This window comes from Hyla sarda, chromosome 11 (genome assembly GCF_029499605.1).
Source record: "Hyla sarda isolate aHylSar1 chromosome 11, aHylSar1.hap1, whole genome shotgun sequence".
Taxonomy (NCBI): domain Eukaryota; kingdom Metazoa; phylum Chordata; class Amphibia; order Anura; family Hylidae; genus Hyla; species Hyla sarda.
This window is the reverse complement of record NC_079199.1, coordinates 95,375,941-95,392,195: the sequence shown is the minus strand read 5'-3', so window position 1 is coordinate 95,392,195 and position 16,255 is coordinate 95,375,941. Positions and strand designations below refer to the sequence as shown.

Here is a 16,255-nt window from a genome sequence, read left to right as displayed (position 1 = left end):
GTTCCTGCACTTTTTTCACAACAGGAACACATTCCCATTAGCAGGAGTCCTGCAGGACCAGCACTTGAGTGGAATTCTTGGGAAAGTTATTTTTTTCCCAGGACTTGACCCCTGACTTCAAGCACCTGCCAAACCTGTCCTACTACAATGTCCTCTACAGTCACTTTAATTACCTAGTGCTACGTTTAACTTTGATGCAAGGGGGGAGGGGCTTACTCTGGCGATTGTCCCCTTTACAGCAGGAAGATAGGTCTTCAGGGTAGCGCCAGCCCCCCCCCCTTTCCTCTAGTCAGTCCATTGTCCTCAATGCCGGCAATGAGCCCTTCATGGTCCTATGCCGGACTCTTCCCGCTGCAAGCTGGCACCCGGAAAACTAGATGCCCAAGTGCATTGGTAGGACAGTTAGCACAAGGGAAAACCAGGATTTGCAATTCGCGGATTTGCAGAATTTTCATGCAGAATTCAGTGCAGAAATTCTGGCGTGTAAACATAACTTTTTATGGTCTATTCACATGTACCGCATCTGCTGCCGATTTGACATGGTAAAATACGCTGTGGGTGTAAGTGCCATTGAAATCAATGGTTTCGCAATTCTGCAGCGTATTTTACTAACATAGTAAAATTGTTTTGTAAGGTCGAAAAAAGAGAAGAGTCCAACGAGTTCAACCTAAACCCTACTATGTTGATCCAGAGGAAGGCGAAAACCCCTCCATATTGATGTCGGGAAGGAAATTCCTTCCCGACATCAATATGGCGTTCAGAATAAATCCTCTCAAGTCTCAAGCGTTTTTCTTGTGTTCATGCAATTTTACTGCTAGAATTTAAATAAAGTTAATAAACCTTTAGCCAGAGCAGAAGATCCGCAGGTACCAGGAAATACACAGGTTCAAAGTTGCAGCGGACCTTATGTGAGTTCAGCCGGGTTCGACGCAGAAAACTCGCAGAAGGTCCGATGCATGTTTTCTGCGAATTTACATGCATCAAATCTGCAGCAGATGCGGTACGTGTGACTAGATCCTTAGGGTGCATTCACTTATACAGTATCCTGCATATCCTTGATACACAGGATTTGAAGCTGCAGATTTAAAGGTGTGTTCAGTCATTTAGTTAAAAAATTAAAAATCTGCAGCATGAAATCTGAAGCTTTAAATCCTGTGCATCAAATATGCGCAGGATACTGTATGTGTAAATGGAGCCTTAGACAATAGTTATAAAAAAAAAAGGGGTACCCTGCCCCTAGACAGGTCTGATCACGGGTCGATCCTCGACCAACCATGGGCCTATTGACCTAAACTGACAGCATCATAGGCATCTATACTAGGAATCGTGGATGCTGTCAGTTCAGGTCATTAGACCAGTGGTCGAACCAAGACTTTCCGCTGGAAAATGGGTGCAGAAATGCATCTTAAAGGGGTACTCCACCCCTAGACATCTTAAAGGGGTACTCCACTGGACAACATTTTTGTTTAAATCAACTGGTGCCAGAAAGTTAAACAGATTTGTAAATTACTTCCATTAAAAAATCTTAATCCTTCCAGTACTTATCAGCTGCTGTTATGATCCGCAGGAAGTTCTTTTCTTTTTGAATTTCCTTTCTGTCTGAACACAGTGCTCTCTGCTGACACCTCAGTCCAGAGTAGGAGCAAATCCCCATAGAAAACCTCTCCTGCTCTGGACAGTTCCTAAAATGGACAGAGGTGTCAGCAGAGAGCACTGTGATCAGACAGAAAGGAAATTAAAAAAGAAAAGAACTTCCTGAGGATCATAACAGCAGCTGATAAGTACTGGAAGGATTAAGATTTTTTTAATGGAAGTAATTTACAAATCTGTTTAACTTTCTGGTACCAGTTGATTTAATAAAAATGTTTTCCAGGGGAGTACCCCTTTTAACCTTTGGATAGGATGTCTGATTGCAGGGGATCCGGCCGTTGGGACCCCCCGCGATCTACGGCCCGACACCCTGGTGTTCTGAACATTTCTGTTCAGAACTTATTTTCAGGCAGCCGTGGTTGTGACATCACACCCCTCCATTGTTTATGGGAGGGGGCATGATGGCTGTAGACATGAATAGGGGGGGGGTGATGTCACGACCACGGCCGCCCAAAACCCACACTTTGAACATAGATGTTCAGAGCACTGTGGTGCCGGGCCGGGCCGGAGATCGTGGGTGCCCACTGGGCGGACCCCCTGCAATCAGACATCCTATTCTTTATCCAAAGGATAAGATGTCTAGGGGCGGAGTACCCCTTTAAAAGGGGTTCTCCACCATAAGGTGATTTTAGTACATACCTGGCAGGCAGTAATGGACATGTTTAGGAAGGATCTGCGCTTGTCTTGGGGATAAATGGCTATGTTGTGAGATTACCATAACACTGTGGCTGGCTTTTTGTGAACTGGTATTTTTTGTTTCACTTTTTTTGACTACAAATCCCACAATTCTATTTTCCTCCCTCCCACACATCAACCATCCCACCCATTGAAACAGAAATGAGCTGCATCCATTCAAAAGACCTGTGGTTTTCAATCAGGGTGCCTACAGCTGTTGCATTAGTTGCAGTTGATCTCTCTCTCCTACCAAGCGATCCCTCCACCCATTGAAGCAGACAGGCTCCCTGTCATTAGCTGACTAGTGATGTCAGGTCTCTGCCGCATTGCAACCTGGGAAAAATCTGAGACACCAGTCATTTTGTATGCAGTTAAAAATAAATATTGGGGTGAAAATCACAGAAGAATTGTGAGAAAACCGTCACACACAGGTACAGACGCTATATTATGAATTACACTAACTTTACAGCCCCTGTAGCATAGTCAAGTAAAATAAAAATCCTGGAATACCCCTTTTAAGCTGTGTTCCTGCACCCATTTTCCAGTGGAAAGTCTTGGTTCGACCACTGGTCTATTGACTTGAACGGACGGCATCAGAGGCGTCTATCCTAGGAATCTTGGATGCTTTTAGTTCAGGCCATTAAACCAGTGGTCGAACCAAAACTTTCCACTGGAAAATGGGTGCAGAAATGCAGCTTAAAGGGGTACTCTGCCCCTAGACATCTTTTCCTTTGGATAGGGGATAGGATGTCTGATTGCAGGGGGTCCGGAAGTTGGGTACCCACGATCTCCGACCCGGCACCATGGCGCTCTGAACATTTATGTTCAAAGTACGGGTTTCGGGCAGCCGTGGTCGTGACATCACCCCCCTCTGTTCATGTCTACAGCCATCGTGCCCCCTCCCATAGAAAAAGGAGGGTGTGATGTCACAACCACGGCCGCCTGAAAATAACGTTCTGAACAGAAATGTTCAGAACACCAGGGTGCTGGGCCGGAGATTGCGGGGGGTCCCAACGGCCGGACCCCCTGCAATCAGACATCCTATCCCCTATCCAAAGGATAAGATGTCTAGGTGGAGGGTACCCCTTTAGGGTGCATTCCCACCTGGCGTATTTTGATGCGTTTTTGCTGCTGCGTATTTTATTTCCCATTGAAGTCAATGGGTTAGAAAATACGCAGCAGCAAATACGCAGCAAAATACGCCACGTGGGAACGTACCCTAAAGCTGCATTTCTGCACCCATTTTCCAGTGGAAAGTCTTGGTTCGACCACTGGTCTAATGACCTGAAGTGACAGCGTCCACGATTCCTAGGATAGACGCCTCTGATGCCGTCAGTTCAGGTCAATAGGCTCATGGTCGGACCAGGACTTGTGGCTTTCCTACGTTCATCTTGTGCCGTTCCCGGTTGTAGATTGCTCGAATAATGACCGAAAATGAAAACTTTCCTATCCTACCTTGTGAAAGGCGCAGCGACTGTCTCCACAGAAGGCGTTAAACCCAACACGTGATGTTCATGAAGAAACGCGCTGATCCCTCATAGATCTGTAGAGGGCTCCCATAGGCTTGGCTGTAAGGCTTGGAGGCTCTCCGCTCATACACCAAGACGCAGGTGTGATGCAAATTCCCAGACGTGAAAAAGTGCGGCCCTGCCCTCTAATCCGCTCCTATTAACCCCTCTCATTCTGTTACCTGAAAGATAAGGTCCGTGCAGATTCTCAGGCCGAGTCTCATCTGCACATTGTTGAACCTGACTGCGTGCTGTGGCCTGTCTGCGAGAAGGGAGGGACATGGCGTAACTTTATACCTCGAGGGGACAGACTGCTACACTTTCTTAAAGGTGAAGGAAATGAAGGAAAAAAATGATTCTTAAGTATATCATTTACCCACAATAAATGAAACAATAGGCCTTTAAATTAATGAATTACTCATATTGTGCAGTATGTCCTAAATTGCATAGCGTAGACTAAGCAACGCATTAGAGAGGTGAACCATATGGCTGCATTATGGTTACATTTTTTTTACCCATTAAAGGGGTACTCTGCTGCCAATGTTCCGAAAACTTGGAGCGGGGGGTCGTGAAGTCACGACCACGCCCCCTCAATGCAAGTCTATGGGAGGGGGCGTGGCGACTGCCACGCCCCCTCCCATAGACTTGCATTGAGGGGGCGTGGTGTGACGTCATGAGGGGCGTGGTCTTGACATCATCATGGGTGCTGCATAGAGATTGCGGGGGTCCCAGCTGCGGGATCCCCATGATCAAACATCCAAATGATAGGGGATAAGATGTCTAGGGGCATTGAGGGGGCGTGGTCTTGACATCATCATGGGTGCTGCATAGAGATTGCGGGGGTCCCAGCTGCGGGATCCCCATGATCAGACATCCAAAGGATAGGGGATAAGATATCTAGGGGCGGACTAACCCCTTAAATGTCTGTGGAGTCCCCTATTTTACCTCCATATGCCTCCAGTTTAAAGGGGTACTCCAAAGGAAAAAAAAATATTTTCAAATCAACTGAATCCAGGATGTTAAACAGATTTGTAAATTACTTCTATATAATATTCCTAATCCTTCCAGTACTTATCAGCTGCTGTATGCTCCAGAGGAAGATGTGTAGTTCTTTCCAGTGAAGTGTTTCCAGTCAGGTTTTTAGAGATCTTACTCTCCTTCTGCTCTATTTGCCACTATTTTGTTACTTTTATGGCAGAGAGAGTATCTCTACAACAGTCATGGAGATCACTAACTGTATTTAAAATCAAATGCCTGCCCTGACGTTTCACTAGTAGGAACTAGCTTTATCAAAGGGACATCAGGCTACTCCTGATGTCCCTTTGATAAAGCTAGTTCATACTAGCGAAACGTCAAACCGTATTTTTTATGTAAAAATACTGGCAGGGTTGCCAAAATACTGGCCAGTTGGCAACCCTAGAGCTGTGGAGCCCTAGCCTAAGGCTAGGTTCAGACTACGGAATCTCCGGACAGAAAATTTCCGCCCGGAGATTCCGAGTGCGGCCAGCACTGACTGAATCAATAGACTGCAATGTGTTCCGCGAGTATTTCCGCCTGAAGAATGAGCAACCCCTTTCTTCAGGCGGAAATTTCCAAGCGGATTTTCCATTCACAAATTCCGCTTCACAAATTCCGAAGTGTAAATTTGTGAACAGAAACCCATTCACTACACTATACATTTTAGCAAGCGGAATTTCCGCCTCCAATTTCAAAGCGGAATTGCAGGTGGAAATTCCGTAGTCTGAACCTAGCCTAAGGGTGTCCAGGTTGGACAGCTTCTGGTCCAGGTGCTTTTTATGGGACTTGAACCAACAAGGCCTCAATGGCTGAACCCAGATTAGAGGCTATAAATTACAGCCAGATCTGGACATACTACAGCAGAAACTCTGCGGTCATTGGTAAGAAGGGGGACTGTACATTTTTGGTCACTCTAAAGATTGGTACACCGCTAACTACTGTTTATTTCCACAAAGGTGTTAAAGGGGTATTCCACTGGAAAACATTTTTTTTTTCATCAACTGGTGCCAGAAAGTGAAACAGATTTGTAAATTACTTCTATTAAAAAAATCATAATCCTTCCAGTACTTATCAGCTGCTGTTATGATCCACAGGAAGTTCTTTTCTTTTTGAATTTCCATTCTGCCTGACCACAGTGCTCTCTGCTGACACCTTTGTCCATTTTAGGAACTGTCCAGAGCAAGGAGAGGTTTCCTATGGGGATTTGCTCCTACCCTGGACAGTTCCTGACATGGACAGAGGTGGCAGCAGAGAGCACTGTGGTCAGACAGAAAGGAAATTCAAAAAGAATAGAACTTCCTGTGGAGCATAACAGCAACTGAGAAGTACTGGAAGGATTAAGATTTTTTGATAGAAGTAATTTACAAATCTGTTAAACTTTCTGGCACTAGTTGATGGGGAAAAAAAATGTTTTCCAGTGGAGTACCCCTTTAAAGAGGCTTTCTACCCAAAAATTTAGCAGTATTTACAGTAGAATAGTTCAGCCATACTGGTTGCCATCTTTGAATTTGCTTATGTGTAAATTGTTGTAATTATTAAAGACTGATTATACTTTTTACTAGAGATGAGCGAACTTACAGTAAATTCGATTCGTCACGAACTTCTCGGCTCGGCAGTTGATGGCTTTTCCTGCATAAATTAGTTCAGCTTTCCGGTGCTCCGGTGGGCTGGAAAAGGTGGATACAGTCCTAGGAGACTCTTTCCTAGGACTGTATCCACCTTTTCCAGCCCACCGTAGCACCTGAAGGCTGAACTAATTTATGCAGGAAAAGTCAGCAACTGCCGAGCCGAGAAATTCGTGACGAATCGAATTTACTGTAAGTTCACTCATCTCTACTTTTTACCATTATTTTCTGGTTTGGAAGCTACTAGAGAGGAGCGAACTTACAGTAAATTCGATTCATCACGAACTTCTCAGCTCGGCAGTTGATGACTTTTCCTGCATAAATTAGTTCAGCTTTCCGGTGCTCCCGTGGGCTGGAAAAGGTGGATACAGCCCTAGGAAAGAGTCTCCTAGGACTGTATCCACCTTTTCCAGCCCACCGGAGCACCGGAAAGCTGAACTAATTTAAGCAGGATAAGTCAGCAACCTCCGAGCCGAGAAGTTCGTGACGAATCGAATTTACTGTAAGTTCGCTCATCTCTAGAAGCAACCATACTGGTCTCTGCAGTATTATTATTAGTTTTTTTTGTTCTTTTTGGAACACAGAGCTCTCTGCTGACATCATGACCACAGTGCCCTCTGCTGACACCTCTGTCCATTTTAGGAACTGTCCAGAGCAGCAAATGTTTGCTATGTGGATTTTCTCCTACTCTGGACAGTTCTTAAAATGGACAGAGATGTCAGTAGAGAGCACTGTGCTCGTGATGTCAGCAGAGAGCTCTGTGTTCCAAAAAGAAAATAATTTCCTCTGTAGTATTCAGCAGCTAATAAGTACTGGAAGGATTAAGATTTTTTTTATAGAAGTAATTTACAAATCTGTTTAACTTTCTGGCACCAGTTTATAAAAAAAAAAAATAAAATAAAGTTTTCCACCGGAGTACCCCTTTAAGGTTATTTGTCGGGTCATCTCCATATTTTATCAAAGATAAGAAATTACAATCTGAATTGTCTTCATTGTCCCGTCTGTAAAGGACAAATGTCTGCGCCCAAAGGCATCAACTCAGGTCACAAATCCTCGTACCCCCTCGGGCCTCATACAGGGCCTGGGGGGGTGACGCATGAATCCATGTGTCATACCATACTCCCATACACCAACTGCTATATATGTGTTGGGGGGGGGGATGTGTATATTCATTGTATATTCAAATTGTCACATGACATGCATGCTAAGAAACTATTGCTGAGTGAAGCATTTATGACCGGTCTAACCTACTGTTTCTGTATTAAGGTCAATCCCAAAACACAAAAAAATAAGTAGATAACTAATATAGATAAAGCAAATGCTTATATATAAAAGTAAGAAAGATCTGCTGGGAGCTGTAAATCACTTTCTATGTCAGTGTTTCCCAAGCAGGGAGCCTCCAGCTGTTGCAAAACTACAACTCCCAGCATGCCCGGACAGCCTTTGGCTGTCCGGGCATGCTGGGAGTTGTAGTTTTGCAACAGCTGGGGGCACCCTGCTTGGGAAACACTGGTCTATGTAGAGGACAGGAGCTTCTTCAGGGTCCTGTACAGAACACAGTGTCCTAAAAAAGTAACATGGAGCTGCCCTCACCTGGTGTCCAAAGGAGAAGCAATCCCTGGTACAGGTAAAGAGTCCAGAACATGTAATACCTCCCTGTACTGTAGGGGGCGTTACCAGACACCAGTCAGTGCATACACTTCAGTAATGCAGGTAAAGAGTAGTATAAAACATGTAATACCTCCCTGTACTGTAGGGGACGCTACCAGACACCAGTCAGTGCATGCACTTCAGTAATACAGGTAAAGAGTACAGAACATGTAATACCTCCCTGTACTGTAGGGGGTGCTACCAGACATCAGTCAGTACATACACTTCAGTAATACAGGTAAAGAGTATACAGAACATGTAATACCTCCCTGTACTGTAGGGGGTGCTACCAGACACCAGTCAGTGCATACACTTCAGTAATACAGGTAAAGAGTAGTACAGAACATGTAATACCTCCCTGTACTGTAGGGGGCGCTACGAGACACCAGTCAGTGCATGCACTTCGGTAATACAGGTAAAGAGTACAGAACATGTAATACCTCCCTGTACTGTAGGAGGCGCTACCAGACACCAGTCAGTGCATACACTTCAGTAATACAGGTAAAGAGTACAGAACATGTAATACCTCCCTGTACTGTAGAGGGTGCTACCAGACATCAGTCAGTACATACACTTCAGTAATACAGGTAAAGAGTATACAGAACATGTAATACCTCCCTGTACTGTAGGGGGTGCTACCAGACACCAGTCAGTGCATACAATTCAGTAATACAGGTAAAGAGTAGTACAGAACATGTAATACCTCCCTATACTGTAGGGGGCGCTACGAGACACCAGTCAGTGCATGCACTTCGGTAATACAGGTAAAGAGTACAGAACATGTAATACCTCCCTGTACTGTAGGAGGCGCTACCAGACACCAGTCAGTGCATACACTTCAGTAATACAGGTAAAGAGTACAGAACATGTAATACCTCCCTGTACTGTAGAGGGCGCTACCAGACACCAGTCAGTGCATACACTTCAGTAATACAGGTAAAGAGTACAGAACATGTAATACCTCCCTGTACTGTAGAGGGCGCTACCAGACACCAGTCAGTGCATACACTTCAGTAATACAGGTGATTTACCAGTAAAATGTCCATTCTCATAAGTCGGTTCTTCCGGCCATTGAAACATTTCACAGATCTGGACTGTCCGTAGCATTGTATGTTGAGTCTGGTTTCAAGTTACAATGGTCCAGAAAAGACCATTGTATGTTGAAACTATTGTATGTTGAGGCCATTGTAGGTTGAGGGATCACTGTAATGTCATCTCATTACACCGTCTTCTGTGTCAATAAAATGTACGATAAAAAAAATTGTCCATGTCATGACATGAGGTGCGCGGTTACCTGCGTCCCGGGAGACTGCAACCTAGGAAGTGCCGGATCCACTATAGCGGGTGCAGAATCGCCGTCCCCGCAATAACACAAGGTAATGTTCTCCAAACAGAGCGCCGGAGCGAAAAGCGTAGATGGTTCCTCATTCTGAGCCAGAGCACCTGCTGAGTTACTTCTCCGTAGACCATCAACGAGAAGAGAAGGTCAACCACCTTCTCTCCAGTAAGGAACAAAGCCGACGCCGGACCCCCCGATAAAGGACAATTCCTCGCTGGTGTCCTAAAATAACACCGGACCATGTAACACGTCCATCCAATGCTAAGGTGCGTCCCTCGCTGGAGAAATCCAATCCCTCCTTTAATGACTCTCATCCAACCTGTTCTCTTTCGGCACCTTCTGACTTAAATGTTGCCTGGGAATTTTACTACAGCCTCTAGTTGCCATGGGGAGGCGGCTGATGTCATTGGCATGAATGAGACCCCGCAAATTCACAACTCAGACAGGAATAGAAGCATTCAGCCTTCACTTAACCCCCTCGTCCCCCTACGGTGGGCGGCGTTTAGAGCCTTTATGTCAAGCCAGCCAATAAATGGCGGCACAATGAAAGGGTTAATCTCGGCTGACCAGTGTAATAGCCCTATTATTATTATGCTGGGGGGTGGGGGGTGGGGGGGGGGGCTAGAATGCTTTGTAGAAGGCAAATGTTGCATCTCCCGTTTCTCATCCCTTGAATTTTGGCTATACTGACGGACAGTGAATGTGTCTATAGGAATCGGATTGGAGGAGAAGAGTCACTATCTCTACTTTAAGCCAATAATTACATTACGGGGGGAAAATCCACTTGACACAGTTTCTCGGCTGTTTCTATAGTAACCACTGGCAGATACATAAAATGAGAGGCAGACTATATAATACACGGATGTATCGGGGGTATATCATGCGCAGGGTACGTACAGCGGGTCACGTGGTTCATGGGTAATATGGCTTGATATGGATATAAATTATTCATCGTATAGATTCCATGCCTCTTATAGGTTCTATATATTATAAGGACTGCTAGGAACACAACGTGTGTGTGTATACACATATATATTTATATATATATATATATATATATATATATATATATGTGTGTGTGTGTGTGTGTAAAATATACAAGTGTACATATGTGTGTATGTATATATGTGTATATATATTGTGTGTGCAATATATAAGTATATGTGTGTGTATATATATATATATATGTGTGTGTGTGTGTGTGTGTGTGTAAATATATGTAAGTATATAAATGTGTGTGTGTGTGCGCATGTTAAAGTCAGATGATTTGCTACCCAGAGAGCACCAGGTGACCAGGTGACCCGCAGAGGGGGAGGTTCTACAATCTGCCTTTTTCTTGCTCTTAAATCCTGAGGTCAAGTCCAGTCCAGACCTCTCAGAGCCAGTGTCCAGCACATCTGGAGGCCTCAAGCCTAAATTAAAGCCACAAGCCTGTAAGTCAAGTCGTCTCTGTCTGCGGTCACTATCTACAGTCAAGTCTATTATAGTCGGCGTGACTGTGCTAGAGTCTGTCCAAGTCACTGCAAGTCCCAGCAAGCTGCGAGGTCCCCTGTGTTACTGGTCACCTCTCTGGGATCCTGGCCGAGCTGTAAAGACTATTACCATCTGTCTGCCTTCGTAAAGTTACCGTTAACCCTGACCTGGCCTTAGACTCTTATTTGCCCTGCCTAACCTAGGGATAGCGGTGCTACCTTTCGGGTGGCTCTCTGTTAAAAGCACGCCCTGGCATTACAAACACGAAGGGGTTAACAACACCTGCCCCATACACCTCAGCTGACAACCCCGTGGCTTCGCCACACCCGTATGACCTCCCTACAACGCCTGGGCATGCTCCTGATGAGGTGGAGGATGGTCTCCTGAGGGATGTCCTCCCAGACCTGGACTAAAGCATCCGCCAACTCCTGGACAGTCTGTGGTGGATGGAGCGAGACATGATGTCCCAGATGTGCTCAATCGGATTCAGGTCTGGGGGATGGGCGGGCTAGTCCATAGCATCAATGCCTTCCTCTTGCAGGAACTGCTGACACACTCCAGCCACATGAGGTCTAGCATTGTCTTCCATTAGGAGGAACCCAGGGCCAACCGCACCAGCATATGGTCTCACAAGGGGTCTGAGGATCTCATCTCGGTACCTAATGGCAGGCAGGCTGCCTCTGGCAAGCATATGGAGGGCTGTGCTGCCCCCCAAAGAAATGCCACCCCACACCATTACTGACCCACCGCCAAACCGGTCATGCTGGAGGATGTTGCAAAACGCCCTGCATGGTGTTGGGCTGTAAGCACAACCCCCACCTGTGGTCGTCGGGCCCTCATACCACCCTCATGGAGTCTGTTTCTGACCAATGACCATTTGAGTGGGTGGCTGGGTTGTTGCCCTCCTACGGCCTCCTTCACGTCTCCTGATGTACTGGCCTGTCTCCTGGTAGCACTTCCATGCTCTGGACACTACGCTGACAGACACAGAAAACCTTCTTGCCACAGCTCACATTGATGTGCCATCCTGGATGAGCTGCACTACCTGAGCCACTTGTGTGCGTTGTAGACTCCATCTCATGCTACCACTAGAGTGAAAGCACCGCCAGCATTCAAAAGTGACCAAAACATCAGCCAGGAAGCATAGGAACTGAGAAGTGGTCTGTGGTCACCACCTGCAGAACCGCTCCTTTATTGGGGGTGTCTTGCTAATCGACTATAATTTTCACCTGTTGTCTGTTCCATATGAAATTGATTGTCAATCAGTGTTCTTCCTGAGTGGACAGTGGGATTTCACACAAGTGTCAGTGACTTGGAGTTACATTGTGTTAAAGGGGTACTCCGGTGAAAACCTTTTTTCTTTTAAATCAACTGGTGCCAGAAAGTTAAACAGATTTGTAAATTACTTCTATTAAAAAATCTTAATCCTTCCTGTACTTATTAGCTGCTGAATACTACAGAGGAAATTCTTTTTGGAATGCTCTCTGATGACATCACGAGCACAGTGCTCTTTGCTGATGTCATTATAATAATAATAATAACTCTTTATTTATTGTTGTCCTTAGTGGGATTTGAACCCAAGGCCCCAGCACTGTAAGGCAGCAGTGCTAACCACTGAGCCACCATGCTGCCCTTAGCATACATCTGCTATGCACGGTTGCTAAAATGGACAGAGATGTCAGCAGAGAGCACTGTGCTCGTTATGTCATCAGTGTTCCAAAAAATAAAGGAATTTCCTCTGTAGCATTCAGCAGCTAATAAGTACTGGAAGGATTAAGATTTTTTAATAGAAGCAATTTACAAATATGTTTAACTTTCTGGCACCAGTTGATTTAAAAGAAAAAAGGTTTTCACCGGAGTACCCCTTTAAGCGTTCCCTTTATTTTTTTGGGCAGTGTACTTGCCCTGGGTATTCTCTGATCATCCCGTACACCTTTAGTATTATCATTATTGCTTATTTCAGAGGAGAACCTGCACTTTAAATTTTCCTTCCCTCAGGAGCCACTTAGCATCTCGGGCTGACGCATCAGTCTGTGTCCGAGTAATGACATAGTCTGAGTTGTAGGGGCGCGCGCAGCGGCTATAGTGCAGACGTGTTAGTCTTTAGACTGCCGTGTTAATTGAATGTCTGCTGGGAAATAGACACCCGTCTGTCAGCAGTTTGTTTAACTATTATATTTCATAGCAGATACAAAAAAATACTGTTCACACTAGGGTCACCTCAATGACTGAGAACTTCGCTCTCCAGCTGGAGAAAAACTGGTTAAAAGGGTTGTGTGGGGAAAGAAAACAAATCGAAAAAAGGCCCCGGTGCCTAAAAAATTTATGCTTCCATATGTTACTCGCTAGGTCAGTGGTCTCCAACCTGCGGACCTCCAGATGCTGCAAAACTACGATGACGATCAACTTCAATGACTGAGAACTTCGCTCTCCAGATGGAGAAAAACTGGTTAAAAGGGTTGTGTGGGGAAAGAAAACAAATCGAAAAAAGGCCCCGATGCCTAAAAAATTTATGCTTCCATATGTTACTCGCTGGTCAGTGGTCTCCAACCTGCGGACCTCCAGATGCTGCAAAACTACAACTCCCAGCATGACCGGACAGCCTTTGGCTGTCCGGTCATGCTGGGAGTTGTAGTTTTGCAACATCTGGAGGTCCGCAGGTTGGAGACCACTGCGCTAGGTCATGCAGATACTTTACATGTCTTTTTTATGTGGCTAGTTTCTGTATTATGCTACTCACTCATTCTGGCATCCACTGCTCAGGAAGGGGCGTGTCCGAGGAAAAGCACTGAGCCCGCCCTCACTCACTATGCCTTCACACGTAAAAAGTACAATTGGTGGTTCAAAAAAAAAGCCCTCAAATGGCTCGTAGCCCTCATAATGGTAATTACTAGAGATGAGCGAACTTACAGTAAATTCGATTCGTCACAAACTTCTCGGCTCGGCAGTTGATGACTTTTCCTGCATAAATTAATTCAGCTTTCAGGTGCTCCGGTGGGCTGGAAAAGGTGGATACAGTCCTAGGAAAGAGACGAATCGAATTTACTGTAAGTTCGCTCATCTCTAGTAATTACAATGGTAAAAGAAATTGCCAAAATGTATATTTTTTGATCACCTTACTCCATGGGTTAAAAGTCACATCCAACCAAAAACAATACTGGAGAAATAAAAATAAAGTTACTGGGGTCGGAATACGGAAAAAAAAAGTATATATAAAAAACGATATAAATGTGATAACCCTGTGTAACATACAATGTGGACCTACTGTGCTTTAGGCCACTCTCAAAGATGCTGTCCAAGTAGCCCCTAGGACCTAGGCCTTTGGCAGTCTGGGCATGCTGGGAGTTGTAGTTTTGCAACAGTAGGGGCCCCCTGGTTGGGAAACACTGCCTTAGGTTTTAAATCCCATACAGGGATCTGGACATCACTTCTAGGGACAACCAGGTTGCTACACAGGAACATATCTACAGGACGCCGCAAAATGATTGTTGTGGACCTGAGGAAGGTGTGAGAACACCCCGAAACGCGTTGTCCAGTTGTACTCTTTACGAATAAAATAAAAGTATCCTGTGTATCCATATGGCATCCTGACGCATTTATACAGTAGCGCTTGGGAGACAGAACCCCCGCTTTTTCTGTGCTTCCGTTTCCTTTAACATCTTAGGGTGAGAACCCACAGCCCGAATACACTGCAGATTTTCTGCAGCAGAAAATGTGCCAAAGGCTGAAGTGGATATAACTGGAAGAGGGAAGTAAAACACCTTCCATTATTTATCCCCTTCCAGCTTGATCCACTTCTGTCTTTGGCGCATTTTCCACTGCAGAGAATCTACAGCGTATCTGTGTTTCTACCATTACAGTGGTCCTGGTTTGGGTGTTGGGTGGCCCTGTGGACCTGGTGACACCGATACATGGCACAAGGGGGGTCAGGCAGAGTTCAGCGTCAAAGTTGTGGGCAGTCAACATAGTAGAGTGGTCAGAGACAGAATGAAGCTGCATCCGGTTGTATGCAGGAGAGGTTATATAGTTACAGTATATGATACAGGGGGGTAAGGCAGAGTCAGGACGGCAGGAAGAGACCAAGAACAGAGTATACTGAACGGCAGAATACCTTCATTACGACACTAAGAAACCTATTGCTCTAGGAAGGTGGACAAGGTGGAGCTGCTTCCTAAATGTTAACGGCACTGAGCAGTGATTGGCAGGGGACTGGATTTTGGTTGTGTGCGCTGTTTCTATTAAAGGGGTACTCTGGTGGAAAACTTTTTTTTTATTTTATTTTTTTAAATCAACTGGTGCCAGAAAGTTAAACAGATTAGTAAATTACTTCTATTAAAAAATCTTAATCCTTTCAATACTTATTAGCTACTGAATACTACAATGGAAATTATTTTCTTTTTGGAACACAGAGCTCTCTGCCAACATCTCTGTCCATTTTAGGAACTGTCCAGAGCAGCATATGTTTGCTATGGGGATTTTCTCCTATCTGAACAGTTCTTAAAATGGACAGAGATGTCAGCAGAGAACACTGTGTTCGTGATGTCAGCAGAGAGCACTGTGCTCATTATGTCAGCAGGGAGCACTGTGCTCGTGATGTCAGCAGAGAGCACTGTGCTCGTGATGTCAGCAGAGAGCTCTGTGCTCGTGTGCTCGTGATGTCAGCAGAGAGCTCTGTGCTCGTTATGTTAGCAGAGAGCACTGTGCTCGTGATGTCAGCAGAGAGCTCTGTGTTCCAAAAAGTCTGTAGTATTCAGCAGCTAATAAGTACTAGAAGGATTAAGATTTTTGTAAGAGAAGTCATTTACAAATGCGTTTAACTTTCTGGCACCAGTTGATTTAAAAAAAAAATAAAAAATAAAAAACAGTTTTCCACCGGAGTACCCCTTTAAGAAGCCGTGCGAGCACACTGGTGCATCCCCCCAGATGGCACAGGAAACTACTGATGCAGCAGCATGGAGGAGGCATGGGCCATGGCTGGAGTTTATAGGCTGCATAAACTACAAAAAATCCACTTTTTACCCTCACTAGAAATGGAAGATAAAAGGAAACCTGTATTGTAACAATAAATAAATCTGAGCCAGAACAAAAAGGTTATAAATAATAATAATAATTTATTTATATAGCGCCTACAGATTCCGCAGCGCTACTACACTAACGTGTGTTCGCATTCATGGTCACTATTTAAGTGTACTGTGTGCATCAGAAATAACCAAGGCACACTGCAGTGTGCGTCCAAGAATTAGTAGTGTACGGTGCTGTGATTAAAAATGTCACTGAGCCTTCCCCCCCCCCCCCCCCCATAATGTTTCGCCACCTAA

At 45.0% G+C, this 16,255-nt stretch overlaps 1 protein-coding gene across 2 annotated transcripts in view; it reads right to left on the bottom strand.

Annotated features, from left to right (window-relative positions):
- The window catches only part of PAK6 (p21 (RAC1) activated kinase 6), an 83,102-nt gene that overhangs the window by 65,075 nt on the left and 1,772 nt on the right, over positions 1–16,255 (bottom strand). Inside the window, exon 1 of one of the 2 annotated variants that reach the window (XM_056546179.1) lies at positions 9,420–10,027. The exons of the other annotated variant lie outside the window; for it this stretch is intronic. The gene's annotated coding sequence lies outside the window, so the exon portion shown is untranslated. Of the gene's footprint in view, positions 1–9,419; positions 10,028–16,255 lie in introns of those variants that run through there. 2 annotated transcript variants of the gene reach the window in all.